The sequence below is a fragment of the Aquarana catesbeiana genome, linkage group LG02 (genome assembly GCF_042186555.1).
Source record: "Aquarana catesbeiana isolate 2022-GZ linkage group LG02, ASM4218655v1, whole genome shotgun sequence".
Lineage (NCBI taxonomy): Eukaryota > Metazoa > Chordata > Amphibia > Anura > Ranidae > Aquarana > Aquarana catesbeiana.
The window spans coordinates 460,768,226-460,795,472 of NC_133325.1; positions in this window are offsets into that span (position 1 = coordinate 460,768,226).

Consider the following 27,247-nt stretch of genomic DNA (forward strand, 5'->3'; position numbering starts at 1 on the left):
AGTATACAAACGGACCACCAGGGGGTCTGACAGTGTGATGAAGTCAGCACTAGCTCCGCCCTGACGTGTTTCATTATAGAAGATGTCCTTAAGGGGATCAGCTGCAACCTGTCAGACAGAGCACACCTTGTCTTTCTGGAGAATGTCCATCATCATTTAGCACTTTCCTCCCCAGCCCACCCTTTTCACTCATTGGATTTTAGTTCTTCCAATCACGGAGGCTCAGCATCACATGTGGGTGTTACCTATGGTGGTCTGCACGCAAATGCAGGCTCCCTAGGTAATCTCCCTCCTCCAGACTGACACTCGCCCATGTGGCATTTTAATATTTGCATAACTCGTCCCAAAAGCTATCCCACTGCTTGCATCAGGGCTGAGGGCTCTTTAGAGGAGTACTGAGGCAGGGTGCTGTGATGTTTTCCCACCAGCCATGATCTGCCTGCATTCAATAGAGAAGCACAGAGACCCAGTGATGATATCACTTGGTCTGAAATAAGGGATCTTCTAATAACAGAAAGGTTTGATTTAAAAAATGCATTAGTATGTTGAAAAGGAGGATAAAAAATCAGGTTTATTGCTTTGCGTTAACATATCTGAAACCTTCCCCAATACAAGAGGCAGTGCTTTTCCTAGCTACTTCTTTTACAGTAGATAATCTTCTTCAAAGTCACATGTGCAATCTGACATGAAACCAGGATCACAAAACAGGACAACATGTAGTGGTGAGTGGTAAAATATGGAAAAATAGGTAGCTGTGCTAACATACCCTATGAGTCTCCCACCGGGCTTTGGCCAAATAAGCCCATGGCATGTTGACATAAGGTGGAACAAAACACAACAAGGCAGAACCACAATGGTTTAAGTTTGTATAAAGTGCAGAAGGATTAGAACCTCTGTCAAGTTTTTACAGCTGCCCGTGTCCGCTTAAGGGAGATTTCCCTTCACTTCCTGTCCTAGAAGTGAGTATAAATTTCTCAAAAGTCGAAGAGAAATTCCACCTTTGGAAATTGTCACTGTAACAGTTTTCCTGGTCAGAAGATACCTCCTTTACATCTGTGCCATAGACAACCATACAGTTTGAAATTGTATATCACTTTTGTGGCCACCGGAACAAAGGTTGGGGAAATCTCCCCAATCAGAATACAGGCAACAAAAATCTGAGAATCAAACCCCTCCCTCTATCAAGAACTAAAAAAAAAACAAAATTTACCTTGGGAAGTGTTTTTCAACCCTTTTCAGTTGTGGGAACCTTTAAAGTTTGCAAAACGGTGAGGCACCCCAGTCTGAAATGTAAAATATGTAAATGTTACTCATCTATGGGAAACCTGAGCCTGGGATGATGCACACAACCTCCATTGTGAAATTAACCTCACATTAGAGGTCCCCCCATCCCATCAGAGGTCCCCCCATCCCATCAGAGGTCCCCCTTCACATCAGAGGTGTCCCCCCTTCACATCAGAGGTCCCTCCCTTCACATAAGAGGTCCCTCCCGTCACATCAGAGGTCCCTCCCGTCACATCAGAGGTCCCCCCCTTCACATCAGAGGTCCCCCCTTCACATCAGAGGTCCCCCCCTTCACATAACAGGTCCCTCCCTTCACATAACAGGTCCCTCCCTTCACATCAGAGGTCCCCCTTCACATAAGAGGTCCCTCCCTTCACATAAGAGGTCCCTCCCTTCACATCAGAGGTCCCCCCTTCACATAAGAGGTCCCTCCCTTCACATAAGAGGTCCCTCCCTTCACATAAGAGGTCCCTCCCTTCACATCAGAGGTCCCCCTTCACATAAGAGGTCCCTCCCTTCACAATCAGAGGTCCCTACCTTTGCAATTAGAGGTCCTCATCACATGACAGGTTCCCCCACCACATCAGCGGTCCTCCCATTACATCAGAAGCTCCACTTCACATTAGAGGTCTTCCCACCACATCAGAGGTCCTCCCACCACATCAGAGTTCCCCATCACTACAGAGGTCTCACCATCACATCAAAGATTTTCCCATCACATCAGAGGCTCCATAACATCACAGTCATCCTTATACATGGCTAAACATGAGTCCTCCAATCACAACAGAAGTTCACCAATCACATCAGAGGTTCACTCATCAAATCAAAGGTTACCCATCACATCAGAGGCCCCCCATTACATCACAGTCACCCTTTACATGGGCTGGCAATATATGTTTCCTCCAATTATATAAGAGTCCTCCCATCACAGAGCTCCCCTATCAAAGAGCCCTCATCCCACAGCCTCCCCCATCATAGAGCTCCCCATTCCATTCCCCTCTTCACATCAGAGCCCTATCTTTTACCTCCAGTAGCATTTTGGGGGGGCGAGAGGAGGAAGTCTAGACGAGGCAGACTTCCATCATCCCCTGAATGCTAGGGGCAGCTGTGTATGTCAAATGCCCTAAATCAGAATCATGCGTTATGGTGCAGGTGAGCCGGTTACCACCACCATAGAAACAAATGATGCCATGTGTCCTAGAATTAGACCGTTCCTGGTTGTTATGGTGCTGGAAGCCGGCCCGCCTGCACTGCGCCAACTCATCATGCAGATTCAAGGCAAACTGAGTCCCATGCTAGCGGCACCCCAGGGGAACCCAGATGACACCCCGCTTAAGAAACATTGAGCTAGAGTTCTGCATTGATACCACTATTGATAGATGGGGCATCTAGAATGCAGCCTGTATTAGGGCCGGCGCTATGAGATGCGGATCGGTTGTAATAATACTCCTCTATAAATAGAATATTAATATATTTAGTATTCTCTTTCTGTTTTACTAACACTCCTATTAGAGTAGTTATGTGTATGACCATGGCATGTTACAAAAGTGCATCTTGAATAATAAAACTGAATGTTTAGTACTTCAGGATTTTCATTAGCATTATATGATTGTTGGCTTCCACACAACTAAATGAGCCTCTAGTGAACCCCATGACTTAAAGCAAAACTCCGGGCCTCACTTCAAGTCTTGCACAGTTGTACAGGCTCCTCTCCTGTCCTGAAATTGCTTACTCTGATTTCATTGCATACTGTGAGCTTCTCATAGCATGCATTAGAAGCTGCAGCAAGTCAGATAGAGCTTGCCTCATTTCCTGGCTGGAGGACATCCAGCATCCTCTAGCTCTTCCCTGAGATTTACTATCCCTGGCCTGCCCCATCAAGCAATTATATTTTAGTTCTTTCCGTTATGGAGGTTTCGGCATCACATGTGTTCAGCTTCAAATTAAAGTTCTTGTGTTGCATTAGTATGGTGTGTGCTCTTCTTTTATGTTTTACTTTACTGTACACCATTAGAGATTAATGGAGACTGCCATTGCTGACCTCTCCTTCTGGGAATCTCACTTCTCTGGCTGTCAAGTTGATGCTAAAGTTTCAGAGCCGTGATAACGAATTATGAAAAAATTTTAAAGCACATTTATAGCATGAGTGTTCTGTAACCCAAAAGTGTTATAGCCAGACACAGCCAGGCAACTAGTATTTTTTATAAGGACACCAGTACTCTTGGTTCCCATACTTTTCATAAAACAGACTTCTAAGAGGTTTAGTATTTATACAAGGGTGCCATCTAGTGGAATATATCGTGTAACACAGCTATTGAAAAAAATCCAAAAAATCTCTTCTTACGAACACAATAGCACTGGAAAATATGTACTATATTTGAAGCAGCATTAAAACAGAAGTATTGTCAATGATGTTTTTCTAATCCAGCACTGATTATGCATCAGAAACCACCCACATACAGAAAATATAATTTAAACTCTAATGATGGACATACACGCTTTGATAAATGGTCAATTTCTTTTCTGATTGATCTGCTTTAATAGGAATAACCAATCTATAGATGACAACCCATTCAATCAATATAACACATTTGGGGAAGTGGATTTCAATCGAAAGGATACAATTGTTATAGTTAATAAATACAATCAAATGCATTTCTGTTTCCATCATGTAATCCCATAATCTGATTGGTCACAATAGTAGAGTGGGAGCGGTATAGATCCCTCTGACAAGTCTTTATCACTGTCTGGATCCCCATTGTGGAGATTTACCCCTCACTTCCTCTGGGGTCAGAAGGACAGGAAGTGAGCAGAATTTCTCCCATAGCTACCCAGACAGCAATAAATAAGGGGATAAGGAGCATATACTGTACACACGGTGGCCAATGTGAATTGCAGAGTCTCTTTCCAGGGATGAATGCTTTAGGGAACTACTAGGATTCCCCCAAATGGTTAGAAGAGAACCCATCCTGAGAGAAATATGAAAGTGTCCATCCCTGACCGTCCTCTGAAAATGCTAGACTCCTGGCTGGCTCTGGCTTCCATGCTTTCTTCATCACCGCATGTTTATTCAGAACTTCTTTTCTTGATCCCAATCAGTGATGGAGAATGAACAGAAACCAATGGATCAGGATAACAGCCAGGCAACTAGTATATTCAGAAGGACACGTCAACAGTCACAGTCTCTGTATTCTCCCAGTACAGGTTTCCCATAATAAACAATCCATGGGACTTTACAAGATGCCCCCACTACCCTCATAGAAAACAAACACTGTTATTTTTTTCACACTCCACATAAAAAAAAAAGAAAAAACGGAACCTCTGATTGGTTGCTATTGGCAACATGTATGTATACTTGTTCTAGAGAACATATGGCCCTATACTTTGTCAGTTAAAAAGGTAATCAACCATAGCAACCATTTTGTTTACAAACCTGAGCTGTCAAAAAAGAGCCTCCCACTGTCTATATTACAGCTCAGGTTTGTAAAATAGTAAACACACTGGTTGCTATGGCAACCAGTTTGTTTACCCTTTTAGCAGATATCTCACATATAGGGCTATGGTCACTATGGGCAAAAGGCAATTTTTACAAATCTTTTTCTTTTTACCAATAACACGCTTCATGTATCAAGCCTATAAAGTCGAATAATACAAACACTTTTTTCACGCTGTATTTTAGTAAAATGACACTCTGATTGGTTGCTATTGGCGACATGTTTGTACAATTGTCCTTTACACTTGAAAGGGAACATAGGGTCTAATAATATGAAATGTCTGATAATGATACAACAGCCCTGATGACTATGGAAACCAATCAGCTTCCTTATATCTTTTCAATCCTGGCTTTAAAATAGACAGCTGGAGGCTCAGTGGTTGCTCTGGGCAACACAAAATGGTGCCATTAACACAAATTAGGTGACAAGCCCATTAAGTAGATGAGATTGAACTGACATCAGATTATTTATAGAGGAGAACAGAGCTTTATGGAGGGAAGAGGTTGAAGTAATTCCATGTAACCAGCAAGACAAGCAGTTCCCCAGACACCATACTGCCCATCCCCCATCAGCAATAATTATATAAAGCAGAACTCCAAAGAAATAAAGAGCCCTTTGAAATATATTTGTCAGGAATATCTTGCCTGCCAAAAAATGGGGAATGCAGTTCAGCCAGTTTTCTGATCCAGACACCACCATAGATGGCACGATCAGCTACCGGGGATGTCCATGGCAGTTACAGGACACAGCCAGGGGAGGGCACACGTCCAGCCTGCTGATTGGTCAGTCCTGTGTTTTCCCCTCCTGTAAAAATTTTTAGTGTTAAGAGGAAAGTTCTGTGCAAGTCAACAGAGCCAACTCTTCCAGCCTGTGCAGTGATTACAGAAAGATTACATAATGTTAGAAGGCTAAAATCACAAGAGCTTTTTGTTTTTATTAATTTTTTTTCAAATTTAAAAAAGTCAACTCTAAAAAAGCAGCACAGTGCTGAATATATATATATAAAAAAAAATCTCCCAGTCATATAGGGGCTAAAAAATACTGACATTTTTGTAATGTGATTGCAAGGTTACAGGTCTCAAATCATAAGGTTTTTTGTTTTTTTTTGTTTTTTTTTTAAAGTCAACCCTAAAAAACATTTTTTTTTTCATGTGACTTCAAGGGTTTTTGAAACTAGTCACATGTTCAGCCATGTGACTTCAAATGTTTTTGAAAAAAAAACCCTGTCAGAGGCGCATGCGCGGAGCCGTCTGAGCTAGACACGTCAGCTTAGAGCTCTGTACCGACCGGGACCCGACGGCCTCTTTCACTGAGTCAAACCGGACTGAAAAGACACAGGATAGTATATAATCTATCCCCAGAGTAAGTGGGCATATTTTGGAACTATGTACGGCGGGCGAAAAGCTAAACTGAGGCAAGTAAAGTCACAGGACTCGCTGCCTAAACCCACTGTTAGAATGGCGGCAGCATCCTCTTAGCGCTCCTCACAGCCTGCCTCACAGAAACACTATGAGTCACCCTCCTCAGCACAGCGCAGTGAGCCTGATTTTACCTCAGGAATGACTCCTCTTGTTCCACAAAACTCCAATATTGGCCCTGACTTATTGGCTCAATTTGAAAGGGTCTTACACAAGGCATTACAGAACACCTCAGATGCCATTACAGACAAATTGACACGTGAAATTCGTGAAGTGGGCCGCCGCACTTCAATCCTAGAACAAAGGGTGGATGAATTTGATATCACTACCTCAGTTCACACAGAAGAATTTGAGTCCCTTAACCACTTCAGCCCCGGAAGGATTTACCCCCTTCCTGACCAGAGCACTTTTTACAATTTGGCACTGCGTCACTTTAACTGCTAATTGCGCGGGCATGCAATGCTGTACCCAAACAAAATTTGTGTCCTTTTCTTCCCACAAATAGAGCTTTCTTTTGATGGTATTTGATCACCTCTGTGGTTTTTATTTTTTGCGCTATAAGCGGAAAAAGACCTAAAATTTTGAAAAAACATGATATTTTCTACTTTTTGTTATAAAAAAAAATCCAATAAACTCAATTTTAGTCATACATTTAGGCCAAAATGTATTTGGCCACATGTCTTTGGTAAAAAAAATGTCAATAAGCGTATATTTATTGGTTTGCGCAAAAGTTATAGCATCTACAAACTCTACATCTACATTTTCTGGAATTTACACAGCTTTTAGTTTATGACTGCCTATGTAATTTCTTGAGGTGCTAAAATGGTAGGGCGGTACAAACCCCCCACAAATGACCCCATTTTGGAAAGTAGACACCCCAAGGAAATTGCTGAGAGGCATGTTGAGCCCATTGAATATTTATTTTTTTTGTCCCAAGTGATTGAATAATGACAAAAAAAAAAAAATTACAAAAAGTTGTCACTAAATGATATATTGCTCACACAGGCCATGGGCATATGTGGAATTGCACCCCAAAATATATTCAGTTGCTTCTCCTGAGTATGGGGATACCACATGTGTGGGACTTTTTGGGAGCCTAGCCGCGTACGGGGCCCCAAAAAACAATCACCGCCTTCAGGATTTCTAAGGGCGTAAATTTTTGATTTTACTCCTCACTACCTATCACAGTTTTGAAGGCCATAAAATGCCCAGATGGCACAAAACCCCCCCAAATGACCCCATTTTGGAAAGTAGACACCCCAAGCTATTTGCTTTGAGGCATGTTGAGTCCATGGAATATTTTATATTTTGACACAAGTTGTGGGAAAGTGACAATTTTTTTTTTTTTTTGCACAAAGTTGTCACTAAATGATATATTGCTCACACAGGCCATGGGCATATGTGGAATTGCACCCCAAAATACGTTTAGCTGCTTCTCCTGAGTATGGGGATACCACATGTGTGGGACTTTTTGGGAGCCTAGCCGCGTACAGGGCCCGAAAACCAATCACCGCCTTCAGGCTTTCTAAGGGCGTAAATTTTTGATTTCACTCTTCACTGCCTATCACAGTTTCGGAGGCCATGGAATGCCCAGGTGGCACAACCCCCCCCCCCAAAATGACCCCATTTTTGAAAGTAGACACCCCAAGCTATTTGTTGAGAGGCATGGTGAGTATTTTGCAGCTCTCATTTGTTTTTTAAAATGAAGAAAGACAAGAAAAAAACATTTTTTTTTTCTTTTTTCAATTTTCAAAACTTTGTGACAAAAAGTGAGGTCTGCAAAATACTCACTATACCTCCCAGCAAATAGCTTGGGGCAACTTGTGTCACAATATAAAATATTCCATGGACTCGACATGCCTCTCAGCAAATAACTTGGGGTGTCTACTTTCCAAAATGGGGTCATTTGGGGGGGTTTTGAACTGTCCTGGCATTTTATGCACAACATTTAGAAGCTTATGTCACACATTACCCACTCTTCTAACCACTTGAAGACAAAGCCCTTTCTGACACTTTTTGTTTACATGAAAAAATTATTTTTTTTTGCAAGAAAATTACTTTGAACCCCCAAACATTATATATTTTTTAAAGCAAATGCCCTACAGAATAAAATGGTGGGTGTTTCATTTTTTTTTTTCACACAGTATTTGCGCAGCGATTTTTCAAACGCATTTTTTGGGGAAAAAACACACTTTTTAAATTTTAATGCACTAAAACACACTATATTGCCCAAATGTTTGATGAAAAAAAAAAGATGATCAAAAGAATGATACCAAGATGATACCTAAACCTGCAGGCATCATTCTGGTATATCCACTCAAAGTCGTGAATGGCGTACCTAAAGACAAAAAAATTGTTAACAATAAAACACAGTAAAGGGTAAAGTATAAAAAATTGCATACCTGAAAAGCAAACACGATAAAACATAATAACAATAAAACATTGCAGAATAGAATACAGTAAAAAAGAGCAGAACAATAGAGAGAGAATAGAGAGAGAGAGAGAGAACAATAAAACGACAACTATTTTTTTTTTAGTTTATATATTTTTTTGTGTTTTTTGTTTTTTTTTACACTTTTTTTTGTAACTGTAACTTTTATAACTGTAACCGGTTCCAGGTTCGGGTCTCTCAAAATGCGATGGCATCTTGGGAGACCCTGTGAAAGTGTGCCTAGTCTGTGCAATGCTGTACCCTACGCTAATACTCAACTAGTGTATAGTAGCTTTCAAAACATTCACCAATGCAAAGACCAGGATTGTCAGGACAGGAGGGACAATAATAGCAGGTGTCACGCCTATATCCGCGCTTGCTGCAGACACAACATCTTTTTTGGGGGGGTTCGTTGGATAGGGGTACTCGGGAGGACATAAAATGCCTCTCATGCAGCCGACTGCATTTGGTTGGGGATGTGAATGGGGGAAGTACGGGTGCTGCAGAAGTGGTGGGTTCCCAATTATTAGGATTGGCGAATGCAGCAGGAAGGGCACTATGGGCACGACGGGCCTGTTTGTCTTCTTCTTGGTGGCAGCGGGACACTACTTGTGCTTGCCACCTCACCAGCTTGAACTGTACTTATGGGCCTCGCCATGTCACCAAGTGTTACTGCAGTGCTGGTTTGACTACGATCGGGGTGTACTAGGCCGCTGTTGCTTGCCAGTTTCCCAAAACGCTACCAAAAAAACTGTTAGCAATCGCAGGGATCAGATCTGACTCTGTGAACGCTGCAGTTATGCGTTTAGTGTTTTGTAAGAGACAGTGATCGATCGATACTGCACTTGGGTGGGCTGGGCTGGGCCGGGCGGAGGGGCAAAACGCAGTTGCTAGCAGGTATCTGGGCTGATCCCGCTAACACTGTGTTTTTGGGAACCCTAAACTGCTGGGGACGCTAGTATAGATCTGATCGGATCAGATATTGATCAGTTCAGATACTATACCACTAAGGGAGGTGTACGGTGCGTGCGTGGGTGTTAGCGGTACTGGCGCTAACCTGACACTGCCTGGGGCTGGTGCTTGCCAGTTCACCAAAATGCTACCAAAAAAACTGTTAGCGATCGCAGGGATCAGGCCTGACTCTGCGAACGCTGCAGTTATACGTTTTGTAAGTGACAGTGATCGATCGATACTGCACTTGGGTGGGCTGGGCTGGGCCGGGCAGAGGGGCAAAACGCAGGTGCTAGCAGGTATCTGGGCTGATCCCGCTAACACTGCGTTTTTGGGAACCCTAAACTGCTGAGGACGCTAGTATAGATCTGATCGGATCAGATATTGATCCGTTCAGATACTATACCACTAAGGGAGGCATATGCTGCGTGCGGGGGTGTTAGCGGTACTGGCGCTAACCTGATGCTGCCTGGGGCGACACAGACCCTATCTGACCCTAAAACCTAAGTTATATCACTGCCGGGCGATCAGGGGGTTAAACCTTTATTAGGTAATAAACGGCGGGTGCCCTGACACTATAAAAAATAAACTAACTAACCAGCGTCACCCGTAACAGTTATACGGTGATCACTAGTGAAAGGGTTAACTAGGGGGCAATCAAGGGGTTAAAACCTTTATTAGGTAGTATATGGGGGTCCCCAACGCTATAAAACACTGACGGCGAACCTATATATTTACCTCCCTAACTAGCGTCACCAGTGACACTAATACAGCGATCAGAAAAATGATCGCTTAGCGACACTGGCGACGGGGGGGTGATCAATGGGTTAAAACTTTATTAGGGGGGTTATGGGGTTACCCTAGACCTAAAGGGGGCTACCACTAACTGCCCTACCACACTAACCTTCACAAACTGACACCAATGCAGTAATCAGAAAAAAAAAAACTGCTTGGTGTCAGTGTGACGGGGGGGGGGGGGTGATTAGGGGGTGATCGGGGGCTGATGGGGGTGTTATGTGTGCCTGGCATGTTCTACTGTGTGTGTGTTGTGCATTCACATTGATGTCTTCTCTCCTCGGCGCCAGAACGGAAAATACCGAGCCAAGGAGAGATGACATAATATCCTCTGCCTCTGTTTACTATACAGAGGCAGAGGAAGATTCTTATTGGCCAGGAGCGATCACGAGGGGGGCCACGAATGGATGGCCTCCCCCTCACCTCTCATCGCTCCCGGACAGAAGCCGACTGCCTCGGGCACCGGGGGGGGTCCGATTGGACCCCCTGCCCGTGGGAGGCAGATCACGTACGGGTACGTGATTCTGCGTGCCCGTGCCATTCTGCTGACGTATATCGTCGTTAGGCGGTCGGCAAGTGGTTAAATGGTTAAACTGAGAGCTTCTACACATGGAGTTCAGTCCATTCATAAGTGTAAACATTGTATCTCTTCAGGTTCTTTTTATCAGATTTGGCAGGGTGCCCAGAGAAGGAGAGAAGTCGCTTCACAGAAGATTTCAGGCAACTTGTATTGACTTCTATTACAGAAGTCATTTGCTAGTCGCATATCTGCCTTTTTTATCAGCACAATTGGCCGATGGCGATTAAGTAAAAAACACCAAATATCGGCCACCAAATATCGACCTCTAATACAGATATCATGATGGCATATTATCATTATAATTCATATATATACACAGATGTCATGTATAACACATTGCAGTATAAAGTATAATTGTTGAGGGCTGGCTTGTAGGGATGCACCGAATGTTTTTTTGGTGCCGAAACGGATACCGAAAATAAATCTTCCTTGATCCCGAAAGCCGAAACAACACCGATACCGAAAGTGACTGTTTTTAACAATATTTTTATACAGGAGATGGTCAGAGGCTGGGGACATGGTACAGGAGATGGTCAGAGACTGCAGAGATGATACAGGAGATGATCAGAGACTGCAGAGATGGTACAGGAGATGATCAGAGACTGCAGAGATGGTAAAGGAGATGGTCAGAGACTGCAGCCATGGTACTGGAGATGGTCAGAGACTGCAGCCATGGTACAGGAGATGGTCAGAGACTGCAGACATGGTACAGGAGATGGCCAGAGACTGGGGACATGGCACAGAAGATGGTCAGAGTCTGGGGACATGGTACAGGAGATGGTCAGAGACTGCAGACATTGTACAGGAGATGGTCAGGGACTGGGGACATGGTACAGGAGATGGTCAGAGACTGCAGAAATTGTACAGGAGATGGTCAGAGACTGTAGAGATGGTACAGGAGATGGTCAGAAACTGAGGACATGGTACAAGAGATGGTCAGAGACTGCAGCCATGGTACAGGAGATGGTCAGAGACTGCAGCCATGGTACAGGAGATGGTCAGAGACTGCAGCCATGGTATAGGAGATAGTCAGAGACTGCAGCCATGGTACAGGAGATGGTCAGAGACTGCAGCCATGGTACAGAAGATGGTCAGAGACTGGGGAAATGGTACAGGAGATGGTTAGAGACTGGGGACATGGTACAGGAGATGGTCAGAGACTGGGGACATGGTACAGGAGATGGTCAGAGACTGGGGACATGGTACAGGAGATGGTCAGAGACTGGGGACATGGTACAGGAGATGGTCAGAGACTGCAGCCACGGTACAGGAGATGGTCAGAGACTGCAGACATTGTACAGGAGATGGTCAGAGACTGTAGAGATGGTACAGGAGATGGTCAGAGACTGAGGACATGGTACAAGAGACGGTCAGAGACTGCAGCCACGGTACAAGAGATGGTCAGAGACTGCAGACATTGTACAGGAGATGGTCAGAGACTGGGGACATGGTACAGGAGATGGTCAGAGACTGGGGACATGGTACAGGAGATGGTCAGAGACTGAGGACATGGTACAGGAGATGGTCAGAGACTGCAGCCATGGTACAGGAGATGGTCAGAGACTCAGCCATGGTACAGGAGATGGTCAGAGACTGCAGACATGGTACAGGAGATGGTCAGAGACTGCAGACATTGTACAGGAGATGGCCAGAGACTGTGGACATGGTACAGGAGATGGTCAGAGACTGAGGATATGGTACAGGAGATGGTCAGAGACTGCAGCCATGGTACAGGAGATGGTCAAAGACTGTAGCCATGGTACAGGAGATGGTCAGAGACTGCAGACATGGTACAGGAGATGGTCAGAGACTGCAGACATTGTACAGCAGATGGTCAGAGACTGTAAAGATGGTACAGGAGATGGTCAGAGACCGAGGACATGGTACAAGAGATGGTCAGAGACTGCAGCCATGATACAGGAGATGGTCAGAGACTGCAGACATTGTACAGGAGATGGTCAGAGACTGTAGAGATGGTACAGGAGATGGTCAGAGACTGAGGACATGGTACAAGAGATGGTCAGAGACTGCAACCATGGTACAGGAGATGGTCAGAGACTGCAGCCATGGTACAGGAGATGGTCAGAGACTGCAGACATGGTACAGGAGATGGTCAGAGACTGCAGACATAGTACAGGAGATGGTCAGAGACTGCGGACATGGTACAGGAGATGGTCAGAGACTGCGGACATGGTACAGGAGATGGTCAGAGACTGCAGACATTGTACAGGAGATGGTCAGAGACTGGGGACATGGTACAGGAGATGGTCAGAGACTGAGGACATGGTACAGGAGATGGTCAGAGACTGCAGCCATGGTACAGGAGATGGTCAGAGACTGTAGCCATGGTACAGGAGATGGTCAGAGACTGCAGACATGGTACAGAAGATGGTCAGAGACTGCAGACATTGTACAGGAGATGGTCAGAGACGGGGGACATGGTACAGGAGATGTTCAGAGACTAAGCCGCAGATGGCTGCAGAAGATTGACTTGGGCAGATTATAGAATTAGAGAAACCTCCTTCAGAAGGGAGAAACTAAGCCTTGTTTCCAGATGTAGGCCACAGTCCTTCCCCTGTCCAACTTTAGCAGGACAGGCTTACCCAGCATGAGGTGACTGAAGGCTAAGAGCCTGAAATGCTGCTCTCAACTCCAGGACATTAGACACCATCTTGGACCCTTTAAAAAGACCATTGGCCATGAGCCCATTGCTCTTGAAGTAGGGCTCCCCTACTACTTTGCTGGTGTCTGACTGCAACACCAGCCACTAGGTCATCAGAAGGGAATGACATTGCAGACGATTTAGTTTCTTCAACCACAAGTTTAGGCTACTGGTCCAGAAACTTGACTTGAACAGGAGCGAGAGTTAAACTGAGCCTACCTGAGCTGCTGAAGTGAGGCGATTTCTATGGCTCAATCTGAGACGTGAAGGATGAAAGATCTTCAAATATCGCCTAAAATGCTTGCCTTAAGGAACCACGTGTCAATCACCAAAGCCGTACCTATGTCCACAGAGGAGCCACAAAGTGCCCCTAAGGCATGTATGGGTGATACAATCCCAAAATAACAGAAAGCATCCTGACATAGAAATCTTTACTGACTTCTTGGTTTATGCATTGGCTTTCCAGTTTTTCCTGGACTCCCAGAAAGAAATGCAGAAGCTAACCTCTCTGGAGTGAGTGTGGAAACTGACTTGAAGTTTTCAATCTCCTTTAACTCAGCAGACAGTCATTTCGAGGCAGGAAGCCAAACTGACCACTATTAAATTTAGGCTTGACCTTCTACGATCAAGAAAAATGCAGTGATAGCGTTTGTCTTTGAAGTCCACAACATCTTCTGATAGTAAGTATGGCCAATCCCACAAGGGACACACACTGGCCAGAGGGGTGATCCCAACCCCAGGACATCTTTCAGTTCAAAAGGGCATAACTTTGACATCCTGCTGTGACAACATACTCCAATCTTGTAGAACGAGCACTTGATCCATCCACATAAGGGAATTGTCAAGCTGTCCTCTGGAGGTACTTAAAATACTTCCAAAGCTTCACTTATATTTAAAGGCATTTCACCAACCTTACCAATCTGGACAAAGGTCGTCCTCATCTTCCTGTTCAGAAGAGACTGAAGAGGATTGATTGGCTTGAGAAGGCCCTGAATAGAAGACTGGACATTGCCAGAATAGATTGCAGAAGATGAATTCAGCAATTCCTTTAGAGTGTCTTGACCATATGCTTAATTGTGACAACTTGGTCACCATCATCTTAATCACAGCCTGCCTGAACAAAGTAGGAATCACATGTTCATTCACCTCTACTTGGGAAGAAGCAGACAAGGGTTAATTTGCCTGAGGAGGTTCTGAGACTACTCATTGGCACCATATATGGCCCCTTCAGATTGAGTAGAAAGGACTCCTTCTCAGAGTGTATTGACCACATGCTTAATGAATGAGACAACCAGTTAGGTGTCGTAGTCGTCATCTTTATCCTTGGTTGCTTGAACAAGGCAACATTCTTGCAGTCATGTTCGTCTGTCTTATCTTTGGAAGAATCTGAAGCAGATTGTTTGCCTGGGAAGGCTTGGAGACTGCTCGGTAACCCTTTCACAGGGTGAGTGGAAACACTCCTTTAGAGTGTATTGACCCCAGGCTTAATGAATGTGACAACCTGTTAGGCGTCGTCATCTTTATCCGTGGTTGCTTGAACAAAGCAGAATATATGCAGTCATGTACATCCGGAAAATTATCTGTTTCACCTGGTATGACTAGCCACAGCAAATAACCCTTTCAAAGGGTGTGCAGAAACTACTCCTTTAGAGTGTATTGACAATATGTTTATTGAATGTGACATCCAATTAGGTGTCATCCTTATCCCTGGCTGCTTGAGCCAGTGTGATACATACTGTCATGCCCATTCGTGTATTCCTCTTATAGAGTCTGAAGGGGGATGTTTTGCTTGGGAAAGCTATGAGACTGCTCCTTGCCAGAGAATTTAACCCCTTCACAGGGTAAGTGGGAACAGTGCCGGGACAAGGTCATTTGGTGCCCAGGGCGAAGATGGAAAACTGCGCCCCCCCCCCCCCCAATTATTGTCACTGTTCACTCTCTGGGGATTTCCGCAGGTATTCTTGCCCACATTCCCTCCAGCTCTCCTTTCTGTACAAATCCCCCCAGATCCCTCTCTGCACACATCCCTCCAGCTCTCCTTTCTTTACAAATCCCCCCAGATCTCCTCTCTGCACACATTCCCTCCAGCTCTCCTTTCTGTACAAATCCCCCAGATCCCTCTATTCACACATCCCTCCAGCTCTCCTTTCTGTACAAATCCCCCCAGATCTCCTCTCTGCACACATCCCTCTAGCTCTCCTTTCTTTACAAATCCCTCCAGATCCCTCTCTGCACACATCCCTACAGCTCTCGTTTCTCTACAAATCCCCCAGATCTCCTCTCTGCACACATCCCTCCAGCTCTCCTTTCTTTACAAATCCCCCCAGATCCCTCTCTGCACACATCCCTCCAGCTCTCCTTTCTTTACAAATCCCCCCAGATCCCTCTATTCACACATCCCTCCAGCTCTCCTTTCTGTACAAATCCCCCCAGATCCCTCTCTGCACACATTCCCTCCAGCTCTCCTTTCTGTACAAATCCACCCAGATCTCCTCTCTGCACACATCCCTCCAGCTCTCCTTTCTGTACAAATGCCCCCAGATCCCTCTCTGCACACATCCCTACAGCTCTCTTTTCTCTACAAATCCCCCCAGATCTCCTCTCTGCACACAACCCTCCAGCTCTCCTTTCTTTACAAATCCCCCCAGATCCTTCTCTGCACACACCCCTCCAGCTCTCCTTTCTTTACAAATCCCCCCAGATCCCTCTATTCACACATCCCTCCAGCTCTCCTTTCTGTACAAATCCCCCAGATCCCTCTCTGCACACATTCCCTACAGCTCTCCTTTCTTTACAAATCCCCCCAGATCTCCTCTCTGCACACATCCCTCCAGCTCTCCTTTCTTTACAAATCCCCCCAGATCCCTCTATTCACACATCCCTCCAGCTCTCCTTTCTGTACAAATCCCCCAGATCCCTCTCTGCACACATTCCCTACAGCTCTCCTTTCTTTACAAATCCCCCAGATCTCCTCTCTGCACACATCCCTCCAGCTCTCCTTTCTGTAGAAATCCCCCCAGATCTCCTCTCTGCACACATCCCCCAGATCTCCTTTCTGCACACATCCCTCTAGCTCTCCTTTCTCTACAAATCCCCCCAGATCTCCTCTCTGCTAACCCCCCCCCCCCATTCACTGTTCCCTCTGCACATATTGCTACCTCTTCTCTCAGCACATATTCCCCCATCCCCCACACCTTTACAGTGCACTCCTGTCCTCTCTGTTCAACTTCAGTCTTTGGCAATCTCTCACCTCTTCCGATAGCCACCAGTCTCTATGGTATGTGCAGGCTTTTTTTTTTTTATTCAAAGTACAGAGAGCTCCACCTGCTGTAGCACAGAGCCGATGAGGAGTTTCAGAGCTCCTCGGCTCCGTGCTACAATGTCTCAGTAGCAGCAGCAAGCGGGGATAAGCTGCCTCTGGAGTCACTGCAGCTGTGGCTTACAGTGCTGGTGGCAGAAGCATGCACAAGGGCTCGAGGGCAGCAGCAGTGAGTGCCCAGAGCTAACACAGAAAAGCCAGTAGAGGAAGTGAGCTCTGCATAAAACTTCCTCTACTTACTATGTGTTACCTGACAGGTCAGAGAGGAGAGGGCTGGCAATACACACGTTTTTTCTGAACTGCTGGTTCCTCCTCGGCAGCTCCTCCCACAGCTTCGGCAGCAGCTCTCTGCTCTCCTCCTATACCACCTCCGGCCGTGAGTGACGTCACGCCAACGGGACTACAAAGCGCCTTCATAGGGGGAGTGAAGGGGCAGCTCTGACAGGATAGCTGGTGCGGACTGTGTAGGCTTGTGCCAGGTGCAGGAGCGCACTTGGCACATTACAGCAGTAAGGTACAGACAATTACAGTACAGCGAGGGGTGCCAACTAGTGTGTACTGTGAAGCACACTGCCAGCACTTCACCTGCGCCCCCCTTCCTCCCACAAATTGTACCGCCCAGGGCATCCGCCCCTTCCGCCCCTGCCTTTTACCGGCCCTGAGTGGGAATACCATATATACTCGAGTATAAGTCGACCCGAGTATAAGTCGAGGCCCCTAATTTACCACAAAAAACTGGGAACTTATTGACCCGAGTATAAGACGAGGGTGAGAAATGCAGCAGCTACGGTAAGTGGAAAAAGAGGGTCAACAATGCCCATCTGCAGCTGCATGCCTCCCCGTGTCCTGTGCATGTGCATGTGTCCCTGTGTTCTCTACATGTGCATGTGTCCTGTGTCCTGTACATGTGCATGTGTCCCTGTGTCCTGTACATGTGCATGTGTCCTGTGTCCTGTACATGTGCATGTGTCCCTGTGTCCTGTACATGTGCATGTGTCCTGTGTCCCTGTGTCCTGTACATGTGTCCTGTGTCCCTGTACATGTGCATGTGTCCTGTGTCCTGTGTCTCTGTGCAGCCTACCTGTGTCCTGTGCAACCTCCGTGTGGCGATCTCCATCCTCCGATCAGCGTGTGATAATACAGTTCAGCGGCCATTTCACTGTTCAAAAGCCGCGCCTCCTCCTCGTCTGTGATCGGCTGAACACTCCATTTCCCAGCAGTCAGCGGCCAGCCTATCACAGGCACTTTTCTCATTCTCATACCACGGACGAGGATGAGGGAATGTCCGTGATAGGCTGTACACTGACTGCTGGGAAATGGAGTGTTCAGCCTATCACAGACGAGGAGGAGGTGCAGCTTTTTGAAAGCTGGAATAGCCTCCGAACTTTATTATCACACGCCGGCCGCCGTCTGCCTGCATGACACGCTGATCATGTAGGCAGTAGGGATGAGCCGAACACCCCCCTGTTTGGTTCGCACCAGAACATGCGAACAGGAAAAAAGTTCGTTCGAACATGCGAACACCGTTAAAGTCTATGGGACACGAACATGAATAATCAAAAGTGCTAATTTTAAAGGCTTATATGAAAGTTATTGTCATAAAAAGTGTTTGGGGACCTGGGTCCTGCCCCAGGGGACATGGATCAATGCAAAAAAAAGTTTTAAAAACGGCCGTTTTTTCAGGAGCAGTGATTTTAATAATGCTTAAAGTCAAACAATAAAAGTGTAATATCCCTTTAAATTTCGTACCTGGGGGGTGTCTATAGTATGCCTGTAAAGGGGCGCATGTTTCCTGTGTTTAGAACAGTCTGACAGCAAAATGACATTTTGAAGGAAAAAACTCATTTAAAACTACTCGCGGCTATTGCATTGCCGACAATACACATAGAAGTTCATTGATAAAAACGGCATGGGAATTCCCCAAAGGGGAACCCCGAACCAAAATTAAAAAAAAAAATGACGTGGGAGTCCTCCTAAATTCCATACCAGGCCCTTCAGGTCTGGTATGGATATTAAGGGGAACACCGGCCAAAATTAAAAAAAAAAAATCACGTGGGGTTCCCCCTAAATTCCATACCAGACCCTTCAGGTCTGGTATGGATTTTAAGGGGAACCCCGCGCCAAAAAAAAAAAAAAAAACGGCGTGGGGTCCCCCCAAAAATCCATACCAGACCCTTATCCGAGCACGCAACCTGGCAGGCCGCAGGAAAAGAGGGGGGGACGAGAGTGCGGCCCCCCCTCCCTCCTGAACCGTACCAGGCCACATGCCCTCAACATTGGGAGGGTGCTTTGGGGTAGCCCCCCAAAACACCTTGTCCCCATGTTGATGAGGACAAGGGCCTCATCCCCACAACCCTGGCCGGTGGTTGTGGGGGTCTGCGGGCAGGGGGCTTATCGGAATCTGGAAGCCCCCTTTAACAAGGTGACCCCCAGATCCCGGCCCCCCCCCTGTGTGAAATGGTAAGGGGGTACATAAGTACCCCTACCATTTCACGAAGAAAGTGTCAAAAATGTTAAAAATGACAAGAGACAGTTTTTGACAATTCCTTTATTTAAATGCTTCTTCTTTCTTCTATCTTCCTTCATCTTCTGGTTCTTCTGGTTCTTCTGGCTCTTCTGGTTCTTCCTCCGGCGTTCTCGTCCAGCATCTCCTCCGCGGCGTCTTCTGTCTTCTTCTCCTCGGGCCGCTCCGCACCCATGGCATGGGGGGGAGGCTCCCGCTCTTCTCTTCTTCTTTTCTTCTCTTCTTCTCTTCTTCATTTTCTTCTCCGGGCCGCTCCGCAATCCATGCTGGCATGGAGGGAGGCTCCCGCTGTGTGACGGCGCTCCTCGTCTGACAGTTCTTAAATAACGGGGGGCGGGGCCACCCGGTGACCCCGCCCCCCTCTGACGCACGGTGACTTGACGGGACTTCCCTGTGGCATTCCCCGTGACGTCACAGGGAAGTCCCGTCAAGTCACCGTGCGTCAGAGGGGGGCGGGGTCACCGGGTGGCCCCCCCCCCCCCCCCCCGTTATTTAAGAACTGTCAGACGAGGAGCGCCGTCACACAGCGGGAGCCTCCCTCCATGCCAGCATGGATTGCGGAGCGGCCCGGAGAAGAAAAGAAGAAAAGAAGAAGAGAAGAAGAGAAGAAAAGAAGAAGAGAAGAGCGGGAGCCTCCCCCCCATGCCATGGGTGCGGAGCGGCCCGAGGAGAAGAAGATAGAAGACGCCGCGGAGGAGATGCTGGACGAGAACGCCGGAGGAAGAACCAGAAGAGCCAGAAGAACCAGAAGATGAAGGAAGATAGAAGAAAGAAGAAGCATTTAAATAAAGGAATTGTCAAAAACTGTCTCTTGTCATTTTTAACATTTTTGACACTTTTTTCGTGAAATGGTAGGGGTACTTATGTACCCCCTTACCATTTCACACAGGGGGGGGCCGGGATCTGGGGGTCACCTTGTTAAAGGGGGCTTCCAGATTCCGATAAGCCCTCCGCCCGCAGACCCCCACAACCACCGGCCAGGGTTGTGGGGATGAGGCCCTTGTCCTCATCAACATGGGGACAAGGTGTTTTGGGGGGCTACCCCAAAGCACCCTCCCAATGTTGAGGGCATGTGGCCTGGTACGGTTCAGGAGGGAGGGGGGGGCGCACTCTCGTCCCCCCCTCTTTTCCTGCGGCCTGCCAGGTTGCGTGCTCGGATAAGGGTCTGGTATGGATTTTTGGGGGGACCCCACGCCGTTCTTTGTTTTTTTTTTGGCGCGGGGTTCCCCTTAAAATCCATACCAGACCCTTCAGGTCTGGTATGGAATTTAGGGGGAACCCCACGTCATTTTTTTTTTTTAATTTTGGCCGGGGTTCCCCTTAATATCCATACCAGACCTGAAGGGCCTGGTATGGAATTTAGGGGGACTCCCACGTCATTTTTTTTTTTTAATTTTGGTTCGGGGTTCCCCTTTGGGGAATTCCCATGCCGTTTTTATCAATGAACTTCTATGTGTATTGTCGGCAATGCAATAGCCGCGAGTAGTTTTAAATGAGTTTTTTCCTTCAAAATGTCATTTTGCTGTCAGACTGTTCTAAACACAGGAAACATGCGCCCCTTTACAGGCACACTATAGACACCCCCCAGGTACGAAATTTAAAGGGATATTACACTTTTATTGATTGACTTTAAGCATTATTAAAATCACTGCTCCTGAAAAAACGGCCGTTTTTAAAACTTTTTTTTGCATTGATCCATGTCCCCTGGGGCAGGACCCAGGTCCCCAAACACTTTTTATGACAATAACTTGCATATTAGCCTTTAAAATTAGCACTTTTGATTTCTCCCATAGACTTTTAAAGGGTGTTCCGCAGCATTCGAATTTGCCGCGAACACCCCAAATTGTTCGCTGTTCGGTGAACTTGCGAACAGCCAATGTTCGAGTCGAACATGAGTTCGACTCGAACTCGAAGCTCATCCCTAGTAGGCAGACGGTGGTGACTCGAGTATACTTCGAGGGGGGCACTTTCAGCCTAAAAAAAAAGGCTGAAAATCCCGACTTATACTCGAGTATATATGGTAACTCCTTTGAATGTATTGGCCACTTGTTTTATAAAGAAGACAACCTGTTAGGCATCATCATCCTCATCTCTGGTTGCTTAATCAAAGCAAGATTCACACAGTCATGTTCCTCCACATCTTCTACTTTGGAGATTCTGAAGAGGCTGATTTGCCTGGGAAGGTTATTACACTGGTCATTGCCAGAACATATAGCCATATAAAAGCAAGACCATGTTCATCCACGTCTCCTTTATTGAAGAGCCTGAAGAGGGCTGTTTTGCTCTGAGACTGGTAATTACCAATAGATAACCTTTCCACAGGGTTTTGCTTGCCATTTAACAAACCAGCCCATCAAAATAATTACATGCAGTAAAATAGTTTGCTTAGTAACAAACCCTAAAGGGTTAACCACTACTAGAGGGAGATGGAAGCCCTGCCAGGAATCAGGACATACTGAAAAAGTTTATTCAGAACAGCAACAAAAAAGGTAGGAATTTGCAACAGAATTACAATAATATTCTGCAATGTAGACATATAAACATGCTTCCTCCCCCCCTTTTTCTTAGTGAAAAACTGGAGAGCACATAGAAATATAAAAGGATATCCCATATCTCAACAGGTCATAGCTGGCTCCAGTAGTCATCCACAGGCGACTCCTCTAGCTTCTCTGGAAATGCTGGTGTCAGAGGACGGCTTCTGCCTCTGTTCGCCGGGCTCCGGGGCGCATGCGCGGTGGACTGGCGCTTCGGCGCACACCCGTTCGCGGCCCAATGGTGCAGTGCGTGCAGGTGCACAACGGTCCCCGAGTGCGCGCGGTCGCCCGTGCGGGTGCACGGCAGCGTGTCGCGCTGACGTGCGCACTGTGTGGGCTATTTCAGACGGCTCCAGCACCCAGTCGGGTTGCTGGTTTGTCGTCAGCTGTCCCTGATTCCCGTTCGCTGTGTACTCTGCCTTAACTACTTGATAACCTGTGCTTGACCCCTGGCTTCCCAAAACGGACTCTGCTAGACTATCTGATCATATGTGCTTGACCCCTGGCTTCCCAAAACGGACTCTGCTAAACTATCTGATTATATGTGATTGACCCCTGGCTTTCCCAAAACGGACTCTCCTTTAACTACTTGATTACCTGTGCTTCACCTCTGGCTCCCTGGCTTTCCCAAACGGACTCTGCTTTAAACTACTTGATTACCTGTGCTTGACCCCTGGCTTTCTCAAACGGACTTTGCTAAAATATTTGATACCTGTGCTTGACCTCTGGCTACCCAAACGGACTTTGCTACAAACTCTGATTACCTGGTTGAGACCTCTGGCTAGTTTTATGGACTTCCTGTTTACTCCAGGCCTGATCCTCTAACTCTGCATTGGCACCTCCAGTCAGCTCCTGGTAATCTCCATCTTGTATCCAGTCCTTCTACCGTTGGAGTACTCACCTGCTGGTAGCCCGTGGCACTGCGTGCCCTCTGCTCCCTGTATTATCTCCGGGGGACAGGATGCGCGTGGTCGTAAGGGCAAGCTGCTATCGGCATCTTGGCCTCGGTAAGTACTAGTCGTGACAGTACAAACCAGCCCGATGTCCGAGGCTGACAGAGCGCGCTCCCCTCTGGAGATCCTGTGCCAGCAGGTCTCCGCTCTCGCTGACTCCGTCCAGAAACTGCAGGAAGGATATACCCAGGTAGACAGCCGCTTGCAACAAATCACGGGGTCACTCCCGTCTACAGCTGCAGCTCCCGCACCCAGCAGTGGGGGTCTCCCTTTCCAGGCCACCACCAATCCCACTGTAGTGATGGCTCTCCCAGAGCCCAGAGTTCCGACACCGGAACGGTTCTCAGGGGACCGCAAGAAATATAGGGCTTTTAAAAACGCCTGTTCCCTTTATTTTGCCCTCCAGCCCAGAACTTTTTCTTCCGAGATTGTTAAGGTGGGATTTGCGATCTCACTGTTGACCGAGGAACCTCAAGCCTGGGCCCATGGCCTGATGGAACAAAGAAGTTCAGTACTAAATAATATAGATACCTTTTTTGAGAGTATGTCCCAACTCTATGATGACCCGCAGCGCACGGCCACAGCTGAAGCGATTTTACACAACCTGTGACAAGGAAGAAGACCAATCGAGGACTATACGGTGGAATTCCGTAAATGGGCAGCCAACACAAATTGGAATGAGCCTGCCTTAAGATACCAGTACCATCAGGGTCTGTCCGAACTCCTTAAGGATGAATTGGCCAGGATGGAAACTCCAGCCTCCTTGGAACAGTTAATTCAGGCAGCCACCAAACTAGACAGGCGCTTGCGTGAGCGTCACTCGGAGCGTTTTCAGGGTCCCCGCCCAGCCTGGATATCGTCCAGACCCATTCCAACACAGGTGTCACCTCCAACTGCAGCTGCAACACCCACACCCGAAGTCGAGCCTATGCAGCTCGGCTGGGTTCGGGCTCCGCTGACTCCTGAAGAAAGACAACACAGACGGCAATCTAACCTGTGCCTATATTGCGGGGGTGCCGGACACTTCCTGCGCAGCTGCCCAGTAAGACTCAGTAAGTCCTATCGGCCAAATTTAACGGGCTGTCAAGTCAACACTGTTCCTAAAACTTACGTGATGTTATTTGTCCCCCTACAGCTAACGGAAGGGGAAACTCGCTTACCGGCCGTCATTGATTCGGGAGCTTGCAGCTGCTTCCTAGACGCTACCCTGGCCCACAGTCTACATATTTCCCTTCAAACCAAGGCACAAGGTCTACAAATACACCTAGCAGACGGGTCACTTCCTCGCTCAGGCCCTATCACCCCGGAGACTCAACCTATTCTCGTAACCACGGACTCCGGCCATCAAGAATTTCTGCGGCTAGACATCATTCATTCCCCAATCTTTCCTATTATACTTGGCCTGCCCCGGCTTCAGGCACATGACCCACGGATCAAGTGGAGTACCAAGTCAGTATCCTTCTCATCTCCGTATTGTTCCCAACATTGCCTCCCCACAGCTCCGAAGGTTTGCACAGCAATCACAACCACACCTGACAACGTCCAACATGTTCCCCCCGCATACCTCGAGTTTCAGGAAGTATTTAACAAACAAATGGCTGACTGTCTACCAGCTCACCGGCCATACGACTGTCCGATTGATCTCTTGCCTGGCTCAGAGGTTACATTTGGCCATCTATTCCCATTATCAGAAACCGAGCTAGAAGCCCTCAAACAATATATTGATGAAAATCTCGAGAAGGGCTTCATTCGTCCCTCTTCCTCACCTGCCGGAGCTGCCATCTTTTTTGTGGGGAAGAAAGATGGGTCCCTAAGGCCATGTGTGGACCACCGACAGCTTAATAATATAACCATCAAGAACAGGTATCCGCTGCCGCTCATTCCTGAGTTATTCCAACGGTTTCGATCAGCCAGAATCTTCTCCAAGCTAGACCTCCGAGGTGCCTATAATCTCATCAGGATCAGGGCTGGGGACGAGTGGAAGACGGCTTTTAGGTCCAGATTTGGACATTTTGAATATCTGGTGATGCCGTTTGGGCTCTGCAACGCCCTGGCCACCTTTCAACACCTGGTGAATGATATATTCTGAGAATACCTGGATGACTTCCTCGTTGTATACCTGGACGATATTCTTATTTTTTCCTCCACTATTGAGCTGCACCGAGGGCATGTAAGAAAGGTTCTCACCATACTTAAACAACACAAGTTGTACCTGAAAGCCGAAAAATGTGAATTTGAGAAGTCGGTCGTACAATTTTTAGGATTCATCATTTCAACCGACGGGGTCGCAATGGACCCACAAAAGATTCAAGCAATCCAGGAACGTTTTATAGGGTTCGCCAACTTCCACAGGAAATTTATTGTCAGATTCTCTTCTATAGTGGCACCTATTACCCAATTACCACGTCAGCACAGTTCCTTTCAGTAGTCTCAAGCAGCACAAGAAGCCTTTAGCAAATTGAAGACCTTATTCAGCTCGGCACCGATTCTTCGCCATCTGGACCCAACTCAACCATTTGTACTAGAGGTGGACGCATCAGAAATTGCAACAGGGGCCATCCTTTCTCAAAGACATGGGCCTAAAGCCATTTTACACCCTGTAGCCTTCGCATCTCGAAAACTCAGCCCGCCAGAACTCTACTACGACGTGGGTGACAGGGAGCTGCTGGCCATTAAATTCGCTCTTGAGGAATGGAGGTATTTACTGGAAGGTGCACTTCACCCAGTTATGATCTTCACAGATCACAAAAATTTGGAATACCTCCGGACAGCGAAACGCCTGAAACCCAGACAAGCACGTTGGGCCCTCTTCTTTTCCCGTTTCAACTTCCACATATCCTATAGACCCGGTTCAAAGAATGGAAAGGCAGATGCACTGTCCCGGATCTCCTCTGCAGACCCCCAAATGACTGAACCCGGCACCATCCTCTCTTCACAAAATTTCCTCGGTCTGACCCAAACAGACCTAGTAACTTCCATCAAGTCTTCAACCAGTCATTGTTCTGAATCAGAGGTACACTCTTTGGAGAAATTTGATGATCTATTCTGGGTTCGGGGGAAAATTTTTGTACCACGGGAAACATGGCCCCTGGCCCTCAAAATGTGTCATGACCATAAATTGGCAGGTCACTTTGGGACGAAGAAGACATCTGAACTGATCTCTCGTTCCTTCTGGTGGCCTGGGTGGAGACGAGATTGTAAGAAGTATGTTTCCTCCTGTCCTCTGTGCCAACGTAACAAGGGGCAAAACACCAAGTCTTGGGGATTGCTCAAGCCCTTGCCCATCCCAGAACGACCATGGGCTGACGTGTCCATGGATTTTATTGTGGATTTACCTGCCTCAGAAGGCTTTACTACTATTTTTGTTGTCGTCGACCGTCTCTCCAAGATGGCTCATTTTTTACCCATGATGGGCACCCCTTCTGCTGCGGACACAGCCAATATTTTTTTCAAAGAGTTAATTAGACTCCATGGTGTGCCCAAGAGTATTGTGTCGGATAGGGGCGTGCAATTTACTTCTAAATTTTGGAGAGAACTCTGCAAGACCCTGGACATCAAAGTTTGCCTCTCTTCAGCATACCATCCTCAGAGCAACGGCCAGACGGAGAGGACAATTCAGACCCTGGAGCAATACCTCCGTTGTTTCTGTTCCGGCTCTCAGGACGATTGGGAAAGTCTCCTCCCGTACACCGAATTCGCCTATAATAACTCTATTAATTCGGCTACCAATCAAACACCCTTTTGGGCGAACTTTGGGTTTCACCCTACCTTTCTCTCTAATAACATTGCTGAGATGACCGTTCCTGCTGTTCAAGATTGGATAACTTCCCTACAATCTAACTTCCAAAATATCCAGGATATGTTACAAAAGGCTCAAGATGATTATAAAAAACAGTATGATCAAGGGAGATGGGAGAATCCAATTTTTAATGTGGGTGAGGAGGTCTGGTTGTCAACTACAAACCTTAAATTACCTCTGCTATCACGGAAATTTGGACCTAGTTTCATCGGGCCTTTTCAGATCAAGAGGATGATTAACCCCGTGGCGTTTGAACTGGCATTACCGAACTCCTACAGAATCCATCCTGTCTTTCATGTATCCTTAATGAAACCTGTGGTGCCCAGTCCTTTTCCCGGAAGAGGGGAACTTCCTCCTCCGCCAATTATCGTGGACGGGGAAAATGAGTTTGAAGTGGAGTCCATATTGAACTGCAGAAGGAGAGGCAGGCAGCTTCTGTTTACCTGTTTAATACCTCCTGAGAACAATTCTTGGGAGCCCGCTAGGAATCTGCACGCACCACG